Consider the following 8,699-nt stretch of genomic DNA (forward strand, 5'->3'; position numbering starts at 1 on the left):
ATAAGCCATTTCAACTCCCATCCCAAGTTAATATATTAGCACTCATTTCATTTGCATTTTAATGGTGAGACTACACTTTTCAAATAAATGACTGCACTTTATCAAAGGATTACTTCATTTTGACTGTAATGCCTCTCTGCCATGTGGGAATCAGGGAGTGAGGAGGTTGAAACAAGCCCTGCTAAGCAGACCTGCTGGCTTCAAAAACAGCAGTCCCAATCTTTACAATTCCATCTTTGGAAGGAGAAAAATAGTAGCATGGAAACATGCTGGCTGCTTCCCTTTGTACTGAAGGGAGATGCTGATTATGTAATTTCAGTCCATCATTTTGTTACATGCATGGGCTCCTCTTCTCCAGGGAGCATCGTTAAGGATTACCGATGGCCTGAAATGAACCCCCAGATAGCAGCCCCTGGAGTTTCCATCCCTCCACGCTTTGAATCTGCACTGTGTGATAGGCCCTGCTCTCCTGCAGACCAGAGCAGCCTCCTATGGAGCTGGGTGGGATCCAGCATCCCTCACTCAGAGAAGGGAGCAATATGTTGGCCACAGTATTCAGCTGGCAGCTTACAGGGGCTAAAAACCCAGGATCTGTAGATCCAAAGTCTATCGTTTACGCTAGAGGTAGAAAGATTCACAAGGCTGCATGTGGCATGCTAAATCTTCACTGAGCAAAGCAAGCGAAAACAAGAATGGAAAATGCATTCTTCACAGCAAGCAGCTCCGTAACGCTGCCTGTCCTGCCTGGAGCAGCACTGACTTCTCACCTTCCTGAGGGATCCAAGCAGAAAGCACTCAGAAGCTTCAGGAATTGACTCCTGGCTTGTCCTGGCAGGACACATCTCCTGGTTGCATCATAGGGACTGCAGACCCTTTCACAGAACCTGCTTGGCTCCACCAGGTGCAGGGGCCGGGAGGAGATAAAGGAGGAAGCAGCAGCTGTTGGAAGGGCTTGGGGGATGGAGGAAGGTGTGCTGTGGCAGCTCTGTGGGAAAGCTGCTCTGAGTGCCTGTGGGTGGCTCTGGCAGAGGGCTGAGCATCTCAGGAGGTAGGGCATGGTGGAGGCTTGCTTGAAGATGAGAAGAGGAACACGTGAGATGAGAGGCAGTGTGCTCTAAAGGGTTTTTCTGGCTGGTTATTTCGTGTGGAAGTCCTTCTCCCTTCGTGTGAGTGTTTGGAGGTGCTGCTCTCCTGATAAGCTGAACACCTGGCTGGCTGAGAGCTCCTTACAGGGGATTGTGGTATGGAATTATTGCATGGGCTTAGTGCTCACTGTATAACGAAAGGTTGTGTAAGGAGAGTTCTCTAGCAGAAAGAAAAAGAAAACCACCACCAGATTTTAAATTCATTCCTCTCTTATGGTTTTTAAGTCCTTTAATTAGCTCCTCTTGGTTACAGAAGTGCCGTGGTTCATAATGCCCCAGTGGCTGTGTAGGCAATCGAATAGTCCTTAAACATCAGTAAGTTTTATTTTAAAACTTAAGTCAGTGTTTAGCTTGAATTGGTATAAAAGTGAGCTGTCAGCTTCCATTTGTCAATGGGAATACTGTTGTGGCAAATGCTATTAAAAAAGGCATGTGAATTAAATTCTGCATTAAATGGAGTTAGGGTAATATACTGATCTAGAGACATTATTTTCAGTCTGGGCAGCGATAATGAAGGATGCTGGGAAGTTCTAATGCAAGAAGTGTTAGTAGGGATAATAGAATTCTCTAGTAGATCTATTTTTATCCTGTTATAAATTAGCATGTTATACTGACAAACTGAACCATGGGATGTCATGGAAAAACATCCCCGCTGCTTGTTTACAGCAGGGAAAAACCTGAGGGTCTTCCAAACTGGTTATTAATTAGAAATGTTTTATTTCATTAGGGATTTACATACTGTCAAAGCTTCTCAAGCCTTGGAAATGAGAAACTGTGGATGGCAGCAGTGGATTCTTCTGGAAGTCCTGCAGGGTTGGCTGCATGCTCCCTGGCTGGCAGAGGTGAGCAGCTTTCCTTCTTTTGTGCTATGGTTGCACCCTGTGAGCTGAAGATGCTGTGTGTTGGTGGCCAGTGTGTTGTGATAAGAGTGAGCTGTGAGAAGAAACTGTGGATACTGAGGAGCAGATGCTCAGGGCTTTTGATGTTTCTAGCCTGGTGCTGGGGATTGGTTCTCACTAGCATTCGAGACGTGTTAGAATCATAGAGTCATTAAGGATGGAAAAGATGTCCAAGATTAATTAGTCCAACCATCCACCTACCACCACTACTGCCCATTAAAACATGACCTTAAATACCACATCTCCACCATTCTTGGACACCTCCAGGGACGGTGACTGCACCACCTCCCTGGGCAGCCTGGTTTAATACATCACCACTCTTTCTGAGAAGAAATTATTCTTAATATCCAAACCTGGACCTGCCCTGGTGAAACTTGAGGCCATCACTTCTCACCCTATCGCTGTTACCTGGGAGCAGAGACCAACACCCACCTCACCACGTCCTGTCAGAGAGCTGTAGAGAGCAATAAGGTCACCTCTGAGCCTCCTCTTCTCCAGACTGACCCATCCCACTTCCCTCAGCTGCTGCCTGCAAGACTTGTGCTCCCTATATGCATCTTCTGTTTGGGATCCTGTCTTTATGGGGTGCCTCCATTTCCAGGATGTGTCTCCAGTCTTTATCTAAGCATATGTCCCTTCTGTGCTGAGGATGAGATGAGGACAGACCTGTCCTTGTGCAACAGGCTGGCTGTGCTGCCACTGGAAAGACTGGCTGATAAACTGTTGATGGATTGCCGTGAGGACTCTGCACATAGCAATAAGCTTTGCTGGCAGGTCTGCTGAAAACTAGGCTTCCCTGAAGAGTGAAGGCAGGTGGGATGGAGCCCATAGGAAAACAGGGAGATGACAGTGGGTCACTGTCCTGCTGCCAACTCCAGGTAAGGTAGGAGAAGACCTGATGGAAACAGTTGGGTTTCTCCTAGTTCTGCTGGTGGTGAAGAGCCTCTCGTTTGACTGTGGGACATCAGTACCCTGGGGGTGATCTCTGCACTGCTGGTAGCCTGGTGCTGGCCAGCCTCCAGCTAACATCACGGACTTAACCTGTTACTCATCAGCATTTTAATTGTTACAGTTCTTACCACACGCCTCAACTATTTCATAAACGCTGTCTCTAAATCCCTTGAACATGTTTAAAATAATTCCCCAGGCATGCATGGACAGGGCTGCCCGCATTCCTCCTCGGTTATACATAATGCTGCTGAAGCCTGGGATGGCTACGACTGAATGTATTTATACCACAAAATCTCTTCTGCGTTGCCTGGGATTTGAGTCATGTAATTCATGTGAGCTTCCCAAAAGGCTGAAGCACCCAGCAGGGCTTAGCGGCCGCTCCTGGGGTTTGTAGCAGAAGGCTCTTTGCAATGTGCTGCACCTACACATGTATCTCAAAGTAGTGGCAGGCAGAAATAGCTCTTGGACTATGACTTGAGAAAAATCCCTTTGATGTGACGCTTTGCACGTATTCAGGAACCTGCTACTCTCTTACTGGGGACTGTGGCAGATGCTGATGCGTTCCCTCCTCTGCCCTGCTTGATTGATGAAGGCTACAGCTCCCCAGGGGCTCCCAGCATGGGCCTGGTGCTCAGGGCTCTGTCCTGCTTTGTTCAGCTGGTGACTTCACATGGCGACAGATGGCCTTTGTGCTCTGACCCTCTTCCTTCTCTGACCAGTGGCTTCTAAGTGCCATTCATCTTCCTCTGGGCTTGACAGTAGAGAGCAAACAAACACACCCCAGAGAGGAGATTTTTCCCCATCTTGTTTTGGGATGTTTTGGAAAAAACAAGCATCCTGTGATACCAAAATCAGCAAGTCTTGGCTCCAAAATCCCACGAGCATCATAGCAGACATGCTTTCAGCTGTATTCCACTTCCACTGCCCTTGGCATCTGTCACTTTCGGTAGCCAGGGCAAGAGGGGCTGCACCTCTGAGATAGTTTATCATTTTCCCTGAGGAGAAGCCTGGGGTCAGGGCATGTCCTGCCAACATGGGAGAAGTTCCAGCTGAGCCTACCTGTGGCATCATGCTGAACTAGAGTGGTAAATGATGGTATTTAGGTCCCAAGGAAGCTTGTTGCTCTCTGTGGGTGTTTTCTGGTTGTGTGTGGTTTAAGGGAGAACTCAAGGGACCAGTAACGAGGCAGCAAGGCACAACATGTGCTGAAGGACAAAATAAGGGAGATTATAGATTATTATATCTTAGCTGTGCTATAACATGTCCATCAGCTGGTCTTGGGAAAATGGCAGTGTGCCCCATTCAGATGTAGAGCTGCATTGTAGACAGGAAATGTCTTCCTGCAAACAGTGCAGGAAACTATGACAGATGAAGAAGTTAAATTTAGTGTGGATTGAAGAGATATTGAGCAAATTGATCTTAGCTAGGGCTCATAGAGTGGTGTCTTTAGTCAGCTGTGTACAAGGCCAGGTGCCTGCAGGTAGCAGACTTACTGCAACCCTAAGTGAGGGCATCTGCTATCTGCAGGGCAGCATCTGCATCATGTAACTCTTTGCTCTTCTGTTTGCTGGGCATATATAAAATCAGGAGCTTTTAATTTTTGAAATGGCTGGATCCCAGATTTGCATGTCAAAGGAACTGTAGGAAGTGGAGCTTAAAGAGCTTTCAAGAGGGCATCTGGTCCAGCCCACAACACATACACGATCAGCTCCATCTCTATCAGACTAAGAGACTTTTGTGTCATTTATTCTTTCTGATTTTCAGTGGTGGGAGCTTCAAGGTTCCTTTGGGAGCTGTGCAGCTGAGCATTCTGACTTCCTCTCCTGGGTCCAGGGCAGTGATCCCCAATGGGTGGGAAGCTGTGCTGTGGTTGGGGAGCTCTGTGGGGCTGAGGGCTGCCCCTTGTGTCCCCCACGTGTGCCAACAGTGCTAATTTCTTGTAGAAGGGGCTGGAGAACAGCCCTGCCCTCCTAGGAGAACCTGCACCTGTATTGGGCATAGGAGCTGTGATAAACACATTCAGTGCTGTGCAAGTGGGAAAGGGGGGACTTCCCCTCTGTGAATAATTAGTTTTCCATGTCTGCAGCTCCAAAAGGTGGAGGGAGAATCCTCAACCCAAGAGCAAGTCCCAGGGCAGCATGCTGGTTGTAGGGTGTGCTGACAAGGCAGTTTGTAATGCAACGTGTGCAGAGTAACATGTATTACGTAGGATGAATATTTTTAACAAAGCCATCACCTGATGCAAAACTGAATGCCTTGGAGAGATACAGGTGCATTCTCTTGGCAGAACTGGCTTATCCAGTGAGCCCATAATCATGCCAAAAACGAAAGGCAGCCTTGATTTGACACCTCCACCAAAAGCAGGGTTTGCAGTGGCTTGCACTCGGTTGCACGTTAGCCTGTAAGTTCCTGGTAGTTTTTAATGTGTTATTCTACTGTGCTGGCATCACTGCTAATTGTGCTGTAGTTTTGCAGGTCACTCATTTTGCCCTTTTAAACATTGGAATTAAGATGCTGCAATCAAATCCCTTAGGACTTCTTGAAGACTTGGGAAACAGAAATAAAATTTAAGCCCAGAGGTCCCAATCTGTTGGGGTTTTTTTGGGGAGGACTCTGGGGGATCACTGCATAGATTTGATAGGGTTTGGTGGTGTGGTCTCTCCTTACCCTCTGTTACACAGCAACTAAAGCTAGATCACCCTAACCGTGCTCCTGTCTGGCCATGAAGTTTGTGACTCCATCCATGACCGTGCTGTGGGAAAGAGAATGCAAAATGATGAGTGATTGCACCCAACTGTCGATAAAATAATAGCAAAAAAACCATCATAGTTTCCCAGCCACTGAAATTCAGGTTACAGATGATAAAGCAAGGCCAATGCCATGAACCTATTTCAAGCAAGGCCTTACTCCTAATGCAGGCTGAATTTAAGAAATTGTACCATACGATCGCTCCATTTCCATAGCAAAAGGGCTTACACTGAACGCGTTGCCTTATGGGGGCCTCCTTGCATCCTTAATGCCTTGCTATTTGATGGTTTTGTGCTTTGCAGGACCCTGGAGATGAGAGAACCAATATTGCTGCGAAGGTTATTCCTAGCACAGGAGCAGTTAAGAATCTGTCTGCACACAAATGACGAATTATTGTAATCTGAACAAAGAATGGGGCAGTAAAGATCACACCGGTTGGAAACTTTAAAGGGACTAGAGGCAGAAAGATGAAAAGATGAATAAAAAAAGATTCTTAATGCTTACAAATGCAGAAATGTGGCTAATTGGTACAAATGACAAACACTTAAGAAGCGGACTTGAATAACAGTTGCTAAGATTCTCTGGCTTGTTGCAGCACTGCTGGGGTGCGCTTAGGGCGGCATTTGGATCCTGAAATAGTGCCTGATGCTCCTTCTGCTGTGAAATCAGAAGGAAAACATTCCTGTGTGGTGCGTTTCTAATGTTTTCCTAATGCCATTTTATCAGCCTGGCTTCCAGCTTAAAGTATCACTTGAGTGCATGGTGGGGCAGAACGCTGCTGCAGGAATTGGGTTTGTTGGATCGTGAGAGCACAGTGCTCCTTTCTGTCCTTGAAACCTCCCTGTGTCATTCTGCACCCATGTCCTGAGGATGGCAGGATTTCACCTGAGCAATCTTTCAGCCAGGTAGCACAGTTTCAGGACCGGCGATGGTCTGACATCTCACACCACACCCAGAGAACTCCCACCTGATGAAGCAGCCAGGCAGGAGCAGGTATACCTGCTAGCAGAGCTTGGGGAGCACCCAAAGTATTCTGGTGGAAAGGTTTTGGCCGAGGAAATTCGGGCCCAGCTTCCAAAGTTTGCTTTGTTTTGGTGTGAAACATGGATTTGTGTTACAGTTGCAGTAGGCTTGCTTGGTGCTTTGCCCACGATTAATCAAACCTCGCAGAGGCTGGCCTTGGTGCAAGCTTGGCAGCAGGACCTGTGCCTGGGCATGTTTACCTTGGCTTTGCATTTCATCGTGGACCTCTATTTGTGGGCAGTAAATCAAATGCATGATAAGCTTACAGAGGATCTGGACTGCGTCTAATAGATGCCATTACACTGCTTGTTCAAAGCTGCGTGTGTGACAAGGTCAGCTCATAAAAATAGCATAAATTTCATATTTTCTTGACTCCCACAGAGGACTGCGGGAGGGAGAGACGTAGGGATTGCTGCAGTGCGTGGAGCATAGTGATCTCTGCAGTTCATCCATAATCCGTCAGAAATCTGTCATCTTTCCAAAGTTACTGTTTTATAAGCTGCAAACTTAACGGTCACCTCTGTCCTGATGGTACAGCACACTCCACATCCCCTTAATGGGAGATCTGGGCCATGGTGTTGTTCAGTGGCTCAGAACCACTGCTGGGCAGAGCTGCAGCACCTCCTGCTTTGGGCACCTCGTGGCTTTGGGCTGGTGCTCGTTAGGGGCTGCTGGGGGGAAGGAATGGACCCTTGCTTCCTTCTGTCCAAACCTCAGCTTACTGAACCACAACCCACTATTGATTTCCCAGTGATGCCCTGTTTAGTCTTCCAGATGTAACCTAGAGCTGGGTTATGTTAAACCACAAGCAAATCTCTAGTTGGCTTCTGCAGCACCTGGCTCAGGTTTGGGTGGGTTTGGTATACCCATCTTTCAGCACATGCTGCTTGACTGCACTACCTTCCCCAGTAATATCATCCCAAGGACTGGACACTCTTGATACAAAAATAACCTGCAGTCAGTTACTCTGTCCCACTTCCATAATACTGTTTCTCCTGTTTTCTCCCCCTGCTGCTGCTGCCACTTGTTAAAAACCTGTGATTGTTTTTCTGCCAGCAGCTCTGGCTGTCTGCTGACACCTCAAAATATAGAGAAAACCTTTGCTATCAGCTCCTGGAGACAGACTTCTGTGGCAACACGCCAAGCACATGTTCCTGGTGATGCAATGGTCAGTGATAGTGCTGCTGAGCAGCGGTTACAGTGATGATAGAAGAGACAAGCAATTTTTACAGCACCTGACATACTCCAGTGCTGTTCAAGTGTGGCTGCAGAAATCCCCATGTCTGTTTCTTGCACTGACAGTAATGGAGTCCTAACACCGTTGCTCTTTTAACAACAGAGCAGAAAAATGTGCATATCGTTTTTCCTACAAGTTCTGGCTTAAGAGAAGGATGTGGAGGTGCAGTAAAGTTAGGAGCCAGCTGCCCATCTTTGGGAAATGACGTCTGTATCCACTGCAAAATCCTTCTGTTCTGGAAGCAGCCTGGCTGCTGCCTTGGTTTCCGTTTGCCACACGTCCTGCAATCCAGAGCAGGTCTGAAGATCTGCAGTTCAATCTGAGACACAGAAAAGAGCTGTGCTTTTGCTACTCCAGCCACAGTGAATAATCAGCAGAGCTTCCTGATGAAGTATTGGAACTGCTGAGTACAGCAAACAGAGGTTCACCCCCCTTCTCAGGACAGTGCAGCTCCTGAGGTCCCACAGGGCCCATAATGTGGCCAGTGGTGTTCAGATGATACCATGCATTTCTTACATAGTATGGAGAAGTTCTTTACATAGTATAGAGAAGTTCTGGGCTCTTTAGAAGATCAAGGACATACTTCGTTGTCTGTTGCAGCAGTAAGCCAGCCAACAGACACTTTGCCTTGACACTGCAATGTTTAAGGGGGGGGACTATGTCTGCCAAGTGCTAAGTTGTCTTCCTGTTTTAGAT

General features: G+C 47.3%; 1 long non-coding RNA gene across 3 annotated transcripts; it reads left to right on the top strand.

The window, feature by feature from the left end:
- The first annotated feature begins 961 nt into the window (after nt 1-961).
- Nucleotides 962-7,330, top strand: LOC125702209 (uncharacterized). Of its 3 annotated transcripts, none has more exons than XR_007380481.1 (3): nt 962-1,048; nt 1,873-1,987; nt 6,046-7,330. It is a non-coding gene; the product is annotated as an uncharacterized LOC125702209 (long non-coding RNA). The 3 variants fall into 3 exon arrangements; XR_007380483.1 differs by having other exon boundaries at nt 970-1,241; XR_007380482.1 differs by having other exon boundaries at nt 970-1,166.
- Nucleotides 7,331-8,699: the final 1,369 nt, after the last annotated feature.

Source organism: Lagopus muta, chromosome 18 (assembly GCF_023343835.1).
Source record: "Lagopus muta isolate bLagMut1 chromosome 18, bLagMut1 primary, whole genome shotgun sequence".
Classification (NCBI taxonomy): domain Eukaryota; kingdom Metazoa; phylum Chordata; class Aves; order Galliformes; family Phasianidae; genus Lagopus; species Lagopus muta.